General features: G+C 25.8%; 1 long non-coding RNA gene across 1 annotated transcript in view; it reads left to right on the top strand.

The window, feature by feature from the left end:
- The window catches only part of LOC111622585, a 27,678-nt gene continuing 11,605 nt past the window's right edge, over positions 1-16,073 (top strand). Inside the window, exons 1-3 of the long non-coding RNA XR_002756298.1 lie at positions 1-215; positions 287-337; positions 435-604. This is a non-coding gene — a long non-coding RNA (uncharacterized LOC111622585). The remainder of the gene's footprint in view (positions 216-286; positions 338-434; positions 605-16,073) is intronic.

Here is a 16,073-nt window from a genome sequence, read left to right as displayed (position 1 = left end):
GTTGATTGTCGCAAACAATTAGAGACGTTTATGCGAATTTAGTTGTTTAGTAGCTCGTTTACTTTCGTTATCTCAGCGATTTCTGAACAGTCGTAGTGAATTTAAATCTGATTTTAAAATTTTATCTTATGAAGGGTGCTTAATTAAAAGTAAAGAAAATTATTTAATGAAAGCAGGTACAGTCTATACTATGGGAAAGTGAAAGTTCAAGTAAGGTAGGCCTATATTGATTTTATTTGTTGAAGTGTAACCACGTCATACAGTAACTGATATTGTAACTAAACAGTATTTCAGTGATGTTTTAAAAACTTATCAGGATAAAAAACATCTAAATACAGTAAGGATCTTGCTGATTGTTTCATTAGAATAACGGACATGGATTACAATTGAAGAAATAGACATTGAACTAATAAAACCTTTGCTATATTTTTCAGATCAACTTTTCCTGTTTACGGAAGTTAAGAATCAATATTGAAACGGTAATCTTATTGAGATCTTGATCTGAATGAGGTAATTATGAACATTCATTAAAGCATCAAAACGAAGATTTTTGAATATATGTTCCAAATAAAACTGTTGGAATACAGGGATAATTCATCTGAAAGTAAGCCATCCGATCTAAATTATTAAGATAAATATAGAAATTTATTACGTTGAATGAATCTTTAATACATTAATTGTAATTTATTAATCGTATCGAGTTTTTCTTCTGATCTGTAATTTATTTGTGAAACGTATAAGTTTTNTTCATATTTTCGTCGCACCTACGATTCGGACCGATTGAAATGAGCACGGAATAGTGTTAATTAGTATTAATTTTACCTGGAGATATCGTGCGCGACCTGTCGATTTTTTTTCTTTGCTTGTACGATTCATTCAGTCAGCGATTTTAAAAAGGTGGCAACACTAGCAAAGAATTTTTCATTACTTATTCTGTGACGAAACTAAATTTTAGTCTTTTAAATTGAGATACCTAAATAAGGGGACGGTGAAATTTTCATTTGCCCCGGACGGCTGACACCCACGCTACGCCACTGATCGTACTGTACGAGTCTACTAGCATATGACTACAAGTGTACAGTATTTTGCATATTCAATATTAGTCTATATGTTAATTTAAATAATAATTAAAATTGTTAATTTGAATGTTTGAAATATGACACACGATAGGGGCGCCTCTAGTGTCCGTTATCAAACGGTTACGGGACGGATGGACGGATAACCGTTGAATGGGTTATATATACTGTATGCAAAAGATTTGAGTTTTTTTTTTCTATATGTGTGGATGTAATACATAACAAGTTGGGAAGTTGGGTAGAAGCGATCTTATAAATTCTACAAGATACGGAATCGGCAGTTTTTCTCATTTAGTTAATGAATAAAATAAATGTCACGATTATTTTTTATTAAGTAATCAATGTTTTCTTATTCCTACTGTATAAGAGAACAGATTTTTAAGTCTTGCATATCTAAATCTACAGTTATCAATTCTTACAAGAATATGAAGAACTGTTTAGAACTAATTGCATAATCATAATATACAGGTAACCCCCGTATAACACGGGAGTTACGTTCCAAAAAATTGCCGTGTTATGAGAATCCGTGTTATACGAAACAAAGAACTAGTGCGAAAAGGGGGGTTAGGTTCCAAAAATTAAAAAACATTCTGTTAAATCCTTATTTAAATCGGATTTATTATTCATTTTTTTCACAGGTAAAATACTTATTTATTATTTAAGTAAATATTTTACCAGAGTTCATCCTATACATTCATCCTATACAGTATAATGATTTCAGCTTGAGCATCATCAACTGGTAACAGTTTTTGGGTGCGTTCGTTAATAGCGGTCGCTCTGCAACGGGAGTGCGCTGCTGTTTGTAGGTATTTAGGAACGACGGTAAAAGAAAGATGGCGGCGCCCGCACTATCGATAGTATCGTGATGGACGAATCTATAATTCTAAAATGAGCTTTTAGAGGCAAAAGAAGGGTCCCAATTGTAAAATATAACCATTAAATGGATTATTTGTTGAAAGAGAATTCAAAGTAAACATGAAAACAATTAGAATGCTCGCGCAGAGTTACGCGGAGGTATAAAAGAACACACCCTTTATTACACTTTATGTTGTACGAGGGTTTCACCTAATTCCCGAACCGTGTTAGAGTGAACCCGTGCTATAAAAGCACTGTGTTATACGGGGGATTTTCTTAATTTCGAACCGTGTTAGAGTGAATCCGTGCTATAGAAGTGCCGTGTTATACGGGGGTTACTTGTATTGCCATGTACAATTGACCCTCTATAACACTGTTGATAATTCCGTTTTATATAAATTCCATGTTGTACGAGTCACTTAGATTTTACAAATACGTGAGCCGTTCATTGCCCGACACACGTATTTGTAAAATCTAAGTGACTCGTACAACATGGAATTTATATAAAACGGAATTATCAACAGTGTTATAGGGGGGTCGACTGTTTAATCATATTGGCCAAGATAAGCTTTTAATTTTTTAAACTTCAAAAATACAGTACATAATCTTTGAAGTTTACAATGGAATCAAATAATCTTTATCAATGTTTGAGGATGCATTTTATATTTAGAAATTTAAGTAAACTGGAGTTATAGAACAATAGAAAATAACGAAAATATATGTTGAAATAAGTAAAAGTTATTTTATAATAAGGAAACACATTATTGTATAGTCTTTTACTGTATATATTTGTGAATTTTTACAATTAACGATAATTGTAAAAATTTACAAATATGTAAAAAATTTATAATGTAAACTACTAATTGTATTACGGAACAATGCTAGACACCACAACCATAGGGTAAATATTACGTAAAGACGCCGTTAGTCATTAATCGAGGTCAAAATCCAAGATGGCCGTTAATTGAGATTACTGCTCGTAAACTGCAGTGCAATTATTGAATAATTTATTTATTCCTGCAGTTTCGGAGATGGATTTTTCATCGTACGCAGTGGCGTAGCGTAGTGGGGACGGCAGGGGCGGGCCGCCCCGGGCGGCACTTTTTAGGAGCGGCAAAATTTCACAATAAATAATTATAATAAATATCTTGTAAAAATTTGAACCATTTCATTTCATATTTTCGTCGCACCTACGATTCGGACCGATTGAAATGAGCACGGAATAGTGTTAATTAGTATTAATTTTACCTGGAGATATCGTGCGCGACCTGTCGATTTTTTTTCTTTGCTTGTACGATTCATTCAGTCAGCGATTTTAAAAAGGTGGCAACACTAGCAAAGAATTTTTCATTACTTATTCTGTGACGAAACTAAATTTTAGTCTTTTAAATTGAGATACCTAAATAAGGGGACGGTGAAATTTTCATTTGCCCCGGACGGCTGACACCCACGCTACGCCACTGATCGTACTGTACGAGTCTACTAGCATATGACTACAAGTGTACAGTATTTTGCATATTCAATATTAGTCTATATGGTTTTTCTTTTAAAAAATTTGTTTACCTACAGTTCAACTTGTTTGAACCTTACCTTTCATTGCTTTATAATTTATAATTTCGCTTATGTAATTATTTTATAATTTAGTACTATATTACTATTTTTATAATACATTTTGTTCGTGATATTGTGTATTGTCTAAGGTGGCAGCCTACCGCTCTGGGGACCCTTGTTTGTATTCGAGCGGGTCGAAAAATCCCCGGGAATCTTTCGGGGTGGTGGCCCCGTCCTTCACCCGCTGTGGGTCTGGCCGAACCCATAATGGGCTTGCTTAAAGAAGCCATCTTAGTGCCCACAGAGCGGAAAGAGTTAAAAAAAACCCAATATATTTGCTTCTTTAATACAAAACTATAAATATTAAGTAACATATGAACTGTAGCATTTTATATGCAATAGTCTATAGTTTTAATATTTTTAGTTTATGAAAAAATTCGTTATATAGAAAGATGTCCAGATAAAATTATTATTAGCAGGGGAAAATATTTAGTCCAAACTCCAAATTCTTAACTACAATGATCTTTAGAATAAAGTTCATACAATCAGACATACATACAGGCAAATTAAAATTCGTAAATAGTGTTTTATATTTAAAAAAATAAAACAAATTGTTTTAAATAACTAATTTATATTATTTTTGACAAAATAATAATAAAAACAGCAATGAACAATTTGAAAATATTTTTTTTATGTTTTATTTGGACAATTACATGTGTTGCCATCTAGTGAGTGATAAGAAAACTAATTCAATAATGGTTTTTTTATTATGATTATTTTTGTCGGTTCCGTTTCGCTGTAATTTCGGATCGTTTTCTTTTTATATTAAATAATAAAAAATTTAATTATTTAATTTAAATAATTATAAAAAAAATTTTCAAAATGATTCTATAGAATTAATTAATTAACTAATATTTTCAGCTAGTTAATAATAAAATTTCACCGATATTAAAAGCATTTTTTATATAGTTTTATACTTATTTTCTCGTTTTTAATATTTTTAATATTTTTTTTCGATATAATAATAATTCTGACAAGAATTTAATTTTCAATATTATAAATATAATATGGGGCATACAAATTAAAAATGGCGTCATATCCTTGTATGAATATATAGATCAAATATTTGTATTTCAAGGTATAAAATACGCTAAAAATTAATATTTAATATCATGTGGGTCAAGGAAAATTTTGAAAATTTGGGATCTGAATGTGCCTCCAGTCATTTTTTTTTTGTTTCCAGTATCGTGTCACATATAAATACACATTAAATACATTTTTTTTAATAAGCTAACATATTAATTGAAAACTTAAATATAGAAAAATCTATCCTGTCAATGAGCTATTTTTGTATAAAATATTAATTTTTATTATATTAAATTTTAAATGCGTGAAAATCTTAGAAAAGAATGACGTTAGTTAATTGTAATTGCAATTGCAATTTTTTTTTTTTTTTTTTATTACAAAAAAATTTCATCGNAAAATTCCAACATGTACTTCAAAAAATATTATATATTTTTTTTTTTAAATAAATTACCTATTAAATGATTAAAAATAAGGAATTTATTTATTTATTACTTATCACCAATAATCTTTTACAGTTTATCATTTATAATTTTTTAAACTTTTAATCTTGTTTAATAATATATTCACGAGTCATCTTGCGTAATAACTTTCGTGTAACTCTTAAAGTACGTCATCGCTTGTGACGTCTAGTGACGTCATTGGTGAGTATATTATTATTAATTTTAAGTACTCTTCGTTAATCAAATAATAAAATGTACTTTTAAACATTACTTTTAAACTATATTTTTATTGATGTAAGTGAATTAAATATTTAGCCTTAATCTTTACTTATGCGTACTTAATAATAGCAAAATACCCTCCTAATTCGGTTTTAAAGAATTTTAATTGTAATATTTAATGCATTTAAATAATATAAATTTGTTTTTATTTTTATTTTTAAAAATAAAACTGTTCGCAGCTGTTTGTACTGATGCTAGGATGAAAATAGGCATGCCAAAGACTGAAGTGTTGGCACTTTCAAGAAATCCTTTTCAATGTAATTCCGAGTTAAATGGAGTTACGTTGAGGCAGATAAAGAAGTTTAAATATTTAGGGATTGCATTCACGAGTGTTGAAAAGCGAGAACGTAGAAATAGATACCCGAATTGGTCGAGAAAGGGCCACACTACAGGAACTGAACCAATCAGTAACGCTGAAAAAGAGCTAAAGAAGAAGACAAAGCTGTCAATCTTCTGTTCAGTGTATGTCTCAATCTCCACTTATGGGCATGAATGTTGGATAATGACCGAAAAAGTGGGTGATTCCGAATACAGGGAGCAGGGATGAAATTTCTCTGGGTGTCAGTTGCTGGATGTTAAGAGAGTTGTCAACACCAGCATGAAAGTTGAATGTTATGTTTCCAACTGTTCGATTCATTTTTTCATTGATATATCACAATTAATTCGAACATAGGTAGACGAATTTGTGAAAAGAGTATTGTTTTTCCTATTCCAATAAACCCAGACAGCGTGGAAGGAACGAGGACCAGATCGAAGCCATTGGGAGACTCTATGGGACTGCTGCTAATGCAACACCCACATTAAAAGTGACTAAATAAATACATTTTTTTTAATTTTAAAAAGCAGTAATTTAGTCTTTGTAAAAACTTGTATTTAGAACAATTTAAAAACCGAAAATGCCTAAATAATTACAGTTTAAAAAATATTTTAAAAACATATATATATGTTCTAATCATTAAATATATTAAAAATCGAAAATATTAACTAGGCTATCTATTTACTGTCTTGGTGTAGGTGTGAACACAATTTCCCAACTGGATATTTCAACTGTTTATTATTCAAATACTTAATCACGGAGGTTGTCAACCTGTTTCAGATTAATCAAAAAAGAAAAAAAAACATTATTAGTTTATTGTTTTAGCAATAAACATAAATTAATTTTATATTTATAGTTAACGAAAATTAAAAGCATTACAAAAAAAACAATCCATAATAATATTTTTAAATTTATTAATTTAATTCAAAATGGAAATATCTGTTATACCAGTTTTATCCCATTTAAATAAATAAATATTTGTTTATTTATTTGGAGTAAGGTACTGTACATAATGCAATAAAACTGATTGCTTCGGTATGATTTAATACACCATAAGCACCCCTAGATACACCCCTGATATAGTGAATGATTTACTAAGTCCTTTAAGAGTTCACCCTATAGAGAGTCCACTTTACATGTGTATATATCTAATACATTACACGGGTATGCAGGGTGCAGCTGAACCTCTTCTGGGAGTTTTACCGAAGTAATACCAGGTAGCTCCAGTTGTAAAAAGTTTTGTAAGGCATATTGTTTTCTTTCTGCAACCCCTCTAAAGATTTCTGTACTCCTTAATGTATATAAATAAATATGTAAATGTAAATTAAGTATTTATATTAATATTTAATAAGTTATTTAATTAAAAATAATAATATTAACATTAAAGTCTTACATTTATATAAGAAAAATTGATTTAAATGTTATAAAAATCTCAATTAAGAAACAAGTCAAGTTGCTGAAATATTTTTTTGCAATTTTATGTATTTATAATTACATCCTAATGAATTATATTTTATTTTGAAAAAAAAATTTGTAAAGTTTATGCAATTATTTTGTTTATTTTGTTTTTTAACTGTTATATTTTATGATAAATGTAACAATATATTGTAGATAAACAGCTTCACAAACTGAATGAAGTATGCATTACAAATCTACAAATTGTAGTTGTTAAGAAATAAAAATATTTTAGATATTTATGATGTATTAAACTAATAAAATATGTTTGCATCACTCTGTTAAGCTACTATTTATCATATGTATAGAATATAACAGGGATATACCTTCAACAAATATTAATTAAAATTTAATTTTCATATTTAAATTACATAAAGTTAAACTTTAAAAATGAAAAGAAAATTATTTAATTAAATTAAAACTTCATTTAATTCATATCAAATCAGGATTTTTATTAACAAATTTCACTAAATGCACTAAATATTTTCCATTAAGTAGCATTATAAATTATAGTGTATTATTATTATTATTATTTAAACAGTAAACCTTTGTTATAAAATGACTTGAAGTATAAATTGACTCATTCATAATTACCATTTACCCCAGTTTAATCATTATGGATAGAAAAATCTACTTTATTTGCCTTTTATCCAGAAAATTATATCTACAATTGATCTTTATCTATAAAAATTAATGAAATATAAGTAAAAACAAATAAAAAGTAATTATATTTATTTTACAAAAATATCTTTAAATAAATCAACTTGTTGGTTAAGTTTAAAATCCAGTTATTAAATGTGTTTAAATTATTTTAAAATTAAACTAAAAATAAGAAGAAATTTAAAATAAATTATATAATTATATTCAAAATAAGCTTGTTTTATATATTTAAAAAGTATTAAATTAAATAAATGTAAATAAAATAATAATAATAATAATACATTTATTATACACATTTATATATATGGTCCTTGATTATATTTAAAAAGAAATAATAAAACTTTAATTTCTCTATAAATATGACGATTAAAATCACAATAAATTTATTTTTATCAATCATAAAAATCGCTTAAAATAAAATAATAATTTTATATTATCAATAAAATAAAATTGAAAAGGAAACAAAACTTCATCAAACTTGTAAATCATGATTAATTTTAAATATTACCAGGAATTTTATTTATTTATAAATAAAATAAATGTAGCATTACAGATAAAAGAATATTTTCAAATTTATAAACATTTTATAGCATTAAAATAAAAAAAGTAAAAATAAAAACTAAGAAATATATCTTTATATATATATATATATAAATTTCATCCCCTTAGTAAAAAGATGGATAAGAAGAGCTCAATAGTAGTTAAATGCTAAATAAAAATATACAATAAAAGGCCTTCAAAGGAGGTAAAAAAAGATTGTCCTAGTTTTTTAAATATTTTAAAAGTGAAAAATGGATAGATAATAGAATAGTATATTATAATAAAATCTGAAAAAAATTAATGCTTATTCACAGACAAGATAAGAAATTTCTCAAATTTGTCAACATGATAAATATATAAAAATGTTTATTTAGAAAAGAATTAGAGAGAGAAATCATATTTAAATTTATAAGAATAATATTTTAAAAGTATTTTAGAAATGAGGAAGTTCATGCAACTGAATAATAGTGAAATAATAAATAAAATATAATCTGAAGAATAGTAAATGTTTAAAAATAATAAATTGAAATGTAATATATGTTTATGAATTACTCAAATTTAAAATTTTATTTATAGAAAATTCCAACATGTACTTCAAAAAATATACATTTTTTTAAAATAAAAATTAAATAATAATCATAGACTTATAAATAATTATTTAAGTTAATAATATAAATAAATAAATTATCAAATAGGAAAATTTCTTTATTAATTTATTGAATTTTCATTTAAATTTATATGTAAGTTATAGGCCTGTATCTTCGACAAATTAAACCGAAGGAATAATTAATATTTAAATAATAAGTGTTCTTCTTATGCTAAATTTTAAAATAAAATTAAGATTTTTATTTTATTTCACGACATTTAGCATTTAACTGTACGGGATGTGACATCCGATAAGATAAATATTACATAAAATATATAAGCAAACAAAGGATTTTTGTTCATCATCTTTCAATGAATAATTGTGTATCGTCGAATTACAATGTAATAGGGTCAGGAGCCCGAAGGCAAGTTTCCTAATTTTGAAATTGGTCCAGTAGGTAATCCAATTCGCCAATTGAATCCCTCTAGAAAACGATATCTTAATGATATCAGCTGCCAATATGGACAATATTCGACTCAGTTCAAGGTTCGGTTCCTTTTAATTAAGGACCGAAAAGTTCTAGGTCAAAATAATTTCGTTTAATTTCCTAACCATAATACGACTAAAAATTAATAATAAATCGATTTAAATTTATTAATCTTTTAACATACTATTTTGACGTAACAATTGTCAATATGCCAAGTGTCATGTACTGAAAAAGTTCAAATACAGTCGACCCCCATAACACTGTTGATAATTCCGTTTTATATGAATTCCATGTTATACGAGTCACTTAGATTTTACAAATACGTGAGCCGTTCACAGCCCGGCACACGTATTTGTAAAATCTAAGTGATTCGTATAACATGGAATTCATATAAAACGGAATTATCAACAGTGTTATGGGGGTCGACTGTATTTGAACTTTTTCAGTACATGACACTTGGCATATTGACAATTGTTACGTCAAAATAGTATGTTAAAAGATTAATAAATTTAAATCGATTTATTATTAATTTTTAGTCGTATTATGGTTAGGAAATTAAACGAAATTATTTTGACCTAGAACTTTTCGGTCCTTAATTAAAAGGAACCGAACCTTGAACTGAGTCGAATATTGTCCATATTGGCAGCTGATATCATTAAGATATCGTTTTCTAGAGGGATTCAATTGGCGAATTGGATTACCTACTGGACCAATTTCAAAATTAGGAAACTTGCCTTCGGGCTCCTGACCCTATTACATTGTAATTCGACGATACACAATTATTCATTGAAAGATGATGAACAAAAATCCTTTGTTTGCTTATATATTTTATGTAATATTTATCTTATCGGATGTCACATCCCGTACAGTTAAATGCTAAATGTCGTGAAATAAAATAGAAATCTTAATTTTATTTTAAAATTTAGCATAAGAAGAACACTTATTATTTAAATATTAATTATTCCTTCGGTTTAATTTGTCGAAGATACAGGCCTATAACTTACATATAAATTTAAATGAAAATTCAATAAATTAATAAAGAAATTTTCCTATTTGATAATTTATTTATTTATATTATTAACTTAAATAATTATTTATAAGTCTATGATTATTATTTAATTTTTATTTTAAAAAAATGTATATTTTTTGAAGTACATGTTGGAATTTTCTATAAATAAAATTTTAAATTTGAGTAATTCATAAACATATATTACATTTCAATTTATTATTTTTAAACATTTACTATTCTTCAGATTATATTTTATTTATTATTTCACTATTATTCAGTTGCATGAACTTCCTCATTTCTAAAATACTTTTAAAATATTATTCTTATAAATTTAAATATGATTTCTCTCTCTAATTCTTTTCTAAATAAACATTTTTATATATTTATCATGTTGACAAATTTGAGAAATTTCTTATCTTGTCTGTGAATAAGCATTAATTTTTTTCAGATTTTATTATAATATACTATTCTATTATCTATCCATTTTTCACTTTTAAAATATTTAAAAAACTAGGACAATCTTTTTTTACCTCCTTTGAAGGCCTTTTATTGTATATTTTTATTTAGCATTTAACTACTATTGAGCTCTTCTTATCCATCTTTTTACTAAGGGGATGAAATTTATATATATATATATATAAAGATATATTTCTTAGTTTTTATTTTTACTTTTTTTATTTTAATGCTATAAAATGTTTATAAATTTGAAAATATTCTTTTATCTGTAATGCTACATTTATTTTATTTATAAATAAATAAAATTCCTGGTAATATTTAAAATTAATCATGATTTACAAGTTTGATGAAGTTTTGTTTCCTTTTCAATTTTATTTTATTGATAATATAAAATTATTATTTTATTTTAAGCGATTTTTATGATTGATAAAAATAAATTTATTGTGATTTTAATCGTCATATTTATAGAGAAATTAAAGTTTTATTATTTCTTTTTAAATATAATCAAGGACCATATATATAAATGTGTATAATAAATGTATTATTATTATTATTATTTTATTTACATTTATTTAATTTAATACTTTTTAAATATATAANCAACGTTACTGGAAAAAATGAAGTTTTTATTAATTTTGCTGATTTTTACGGTTTATGTAATTGGTAAGTAGCATCGTTTCTTGGTATTTCTTTAATTAATTTTTTCTACATATTATTTCTATTTATTTAACATTTAAAACTCGATAAAAATCGATTAAAAGTCGTTAATTCTATTTAATCGAATGTGTAAAGATGCTATTTAGAATTTAAATTTTTTCAGAAGGGCTATTTTTTCTATGTTATTGATTATCTGGAAGGTTATTGACTTTTTATAAGTGATGAAATCTGTGGTTTAGTGTATCCATCATCTCTTGTATCCAAATCATTTTCCAAACTTCTTTATTATTCATCATCTAGATTACTTTCTATACATTACATTGTATATATATATATATTAATACCTATTTTAAGTTATATTATTAAATAATTCCTTTAAAATAACACCGAAGAGAAAGGGCATTTAATCAAAGAAAAATATAGTTTTATCACTATTTTTATATATTTATTACAGAATGTTTTATGTGTAATTTAAAGGCTGTATATTTATTTTAATTTTCTAATTGTTTGTAATTTTATTAAGTTAGATAAGCTAGAAATTCAATTTTTTTTACTTGTAATGTTTAAATTAAAGGTATTAAGGTTTAATACAGCTTATAAATTTGAAGTTTATTCTTCAGAAAAACTTTTTTTTTCCCCTTGACAAATTTAAAAACCTCAATAAAAATAGTTAAATTCTAGGTTTTATTCACACACACAATCATTTAGAGTATTTGTTTCACTTGTCAGATAAACTTAGATGTGGGAATTTTTATTTTTTTTACAAATTTAGAATGGTGAATAGCTTATCCTTCAAGTTTTTTAAATGTGGTTTTCCCCCCTCTCTCTTTCCATTGAAGTTAAAATACCAGCATTTTTATATTTAAAAATTAAATTTAAGATAAAAGAGGTTTACAGTATTTAATATTGTATAATATATATTGGGGAATTATTTAATAAATTTTAATGTAAATTTTTGTAAATATTTCTTAATTTTCTAAAAAAAAAATATTACCTGTTAGCTAATTGTAAATTTGTTTTGCACTTTCAAAAAAAAGTTCTAAGAGTGATAGCATTATCTATTCTGTAAGTTTTAAGTATGGGTGTGAAATTTGTTGTATAGGTAAATACATCAGGCAAACAATGTTTGACTTTCCTTAAAGATTACAAAATTTTAATTTGATTTTTATCATAACTTTTAACTTATCTAAAAGGAAAATATATTAATTCTGTAATGTCAAATTTTAATAGGGGAAAAATTCTATTATTTGAATAATTCTTAGTTTAATCAGTTATTTTGTAATAGGATTCTGTCTTAAACAGGATATCCCCATATGGCGTGATATATGTAACAAGAGAATTGTAAATTTTAAACAATAGATGAGAGTATTTTACACCATTCTTACTTTACACATGTTTTCTTTCCTCCTTTCTATGTTTCAGTTATATCAATAAATATTAAAAAAAAACAAAAACAATAAATCTTTCTTAAAAATCTTTATTAGTGATATAATAAACACCTTGTTTTTACTTTCCCGGCTTCTATAGGCCTATATAACAGAGGGAAAGTATAACGTGAGGTCAAAAATATGACCCCTCAAGATTTTTAATAATTTTTTTGACTCGGGGGAACCTTGAAACGTCGAGAAATAATAAAAAATTTGCGGGTTTTTTCTGTATGTATGGATTGTGTGTGTTGGAGAGGCACGATTATGCTCACTATCTTTAAAGTTTAATAACTCCTATGCCTTTTGTCGAAAATATTTGAAATTTTGCAGGATGGTTTATGTATTAGAGGCATTGATGCTATTAAATTTTAATGGTTAAAGGTCAAGTAGATGAGGAGATAGAGGAGAGTTCGCGTGTCATATCTCGAGTGGGTTCGAGCTTAATGAAGATTTTACTAGATTTTAGCATTTACAATTTTTTTTTCTTAATAAAACTCGTCTCTATCCTTAAAAATTAAGCTTTTTGCCATCCGTAAAAGATGGCACCACGCACAATTTTAATTTTTTTCGCCGGGAAAGTTACGCAACTCGTTGCTAGATTTTTTCCCCCTATAATTTTCTACACTATTAAATTCATTTAAACAATTAATTTAAATTCACAATTTGCTTCCNACGTTAGTTAATTGTAATTGCAATTGCATTTTTTTTTTTTTTTTTATCAGTAATTATCATTAACTTCCTCTTTTCATTCTGTTTATTAGTCTTTTCATTATCATTTTTCTCGGATTCTGAATATTTTTTTTTTCCTTAAAGATTTCTAAAAATTAAATAGAATAAATTTATAATTTTTTCTACATATTATTTCTATTTATTTAACATTTAAAACTCGATAAAAATCGATTAAAAGTCGTTAATTCTATTTAATCGAATGTGTAAAGATGCTATTTAGAATTTAAATTTTTTCAGAAGGGCTATTTTTTCTATGTTATTGATTATCTGGAAGGTTATTGACTTTTTATAAGTGATGAAATCTGTGGTTTAGTGTATCCATCATCTCTTGTATCCAAATCATTTTCCAAACTTCATTATTATTCATCATCTAGATTACTTTCTATACATTACATTGTATATATATATATATTAATACCTATTTTAAGTTATATTATTAAATAATTCCTTTAAAATAACACCGAAGAGAAAGGGCATTTAATCAAAGAAAAATATAGTTTTATCACTATTTTTATATATTTATTACAGAATGTTTTATGTGTAATTTAAAGGCTGTATATTTATTTTAATTTTCTAATTGTTTGTAATTTTATTAAGTTAGATAAGCTAGAAATTCAATTTTTTTTACTTGTAATGTTTAAATTAAAGGTATTAAGGTTTAATACAGCTTATAAATTTGAAGTTTATTCTTCAGAAAAACTTTTTTTTTCCCCTTGACAAATTTAAAAACCTCAATAAAAATAGTTAAATTCTAGGTTTTATTCACACACACAATCATTTAGAGTATTTGTTTCACTTGTCAGATAAACTTAGATGTGGGAATTTTTATTTTTTTTACAAATTTAGAATGGTGAATAGCTTATCCTTCAAGTTTTTTAAATGTGGTTTTCCCCCCTCTCTCTTTCCATTGAAGTTAAAATACCAGCATTTTTATATTTAAAAATTAAATTTAAGATAAAAGAGGTTTACAGTATTTAATATTGTATAATATATATTGGGGAATTATTTAATAAATTTTAATGTAAATTTTTGTAAATATTTCTTAATTTTCTAAAAAAAAAATATTACCTGTTAGCTAATTGTAAATTTGTTTTGCACTTTCAAAAAAAAGTTCTAAGAGTGATAGCATTATCTATTCTGTAAGTTTTAAGTATGGGTGTGAAATTTGTTGTATAGGTAAATACATCAGGCAAACAATGTTTGACTTTCCTTAAAGATTACAAAATTTTAATTTGATTTTTATCATAACTTTTAACTTATCTAAAAGGAAAATATATTAATTCTGTAATGTCAAATTTTAATAGGGGAAAAATTCTATTATTTGAATAATTCTTAGTTTAATCAGTTATTTTGTAATAGGATTCTGTCTTAAACAGGATATCCCCATATGGCGTGATATATGTAACAAGAGAATTGTAAATTTTAAACAATAGATGAGAGTATTTTACACCATTCTTACTTTACACATGTTTTCTTTCCTCCTTTCTATGTTTCAGTTATATCAATAAATATTAAAAAAAAAACAAAAACAATAAATCTTTCTTAAAAATCTTTATTAGTGATATAATAAACACCTTGTTTTTACTTTCCCGGCTTCTCTAGGCCTATATAACAGAGGGAAAGTATAACGTGAGGTCAAAAATATGACCCCTCAAGATTTTTAATAATTTTTTTGACTCGGGGGAACCTTGAAACGTCGAGAAATAATAAAAAATTTGCGGGTTTTTTCTGTATGTATGGATTGTGTGTGTTGGAGAGGCACGATTATGCTCACTATCTTTAAAGTTTAATAACTCCTATGCCTTTTGTCGAAAATATTTGAAATTTTGCAGGATGGTTTATGTATTAGAGGCATTGATGCTATTAAATTTTAATGGTTAAAGGTCAAGTAGATGAGGAGATAGAGGAGAGTTCGCGTGTCATATCTCGAGCGGGTTCGAGCTTAATGAAGATTTTACTAGATTTTAGCATTTACAATTTTTTTTTCTTAATAAAACTCGTCTCTATCCTTAAAAATTAAGCTTTTTGCCATCCGTAAAAGATGGCACCACGCACAATTTTAATTTTTTTCGCCGGGAAAGTTACGCAACTCGTTGCTAGATTTTTTCCCCCTATAATTTTCTACACTATTAAATTCATTTAAACAATTAATTTAAATACACAATTTGCTTCCATATTTAACTTTATATATTTCGGGAGATAAAATTCTTTCGAAGTTATTATTAAATATATTTAAAAATGCATTAAATTTTCTTAAAAATCATTATTACTCATCAGAATGCAACGTAATGATTTAAATGTTTGTTTTAACTTAATTTTACGTTATAAAAATCGCTTAAAAAACACCTTAAGACATCAAATTTCCTCTATTTTTATGATTTTTTTTGTAAATAAATGATAATAATAATAATAATAATAATTTTAAATTAAATTATTTCTTTTTATATTAATCATCTAGTTCTGT

Source organism: Centruroides sculpturatus, unplaced genomic scaffold (genome assembly GCF_000671375.1).
Source record: "Centruroides sculpturatus isolate CEXI.00-Female unplaced genomic scaffold, Cexi_2.0 scaffold199, whole genome shotgun sequence".
NCBI lineage: Eukaryota > Metazoa > Arthropoda > Arachnida > Scorpiones > Buthidae > Centruroides > Centruroides sculpturatus.
This window is presented reverse-complemented; position numbering and strand designations above follow the sequence as displayed.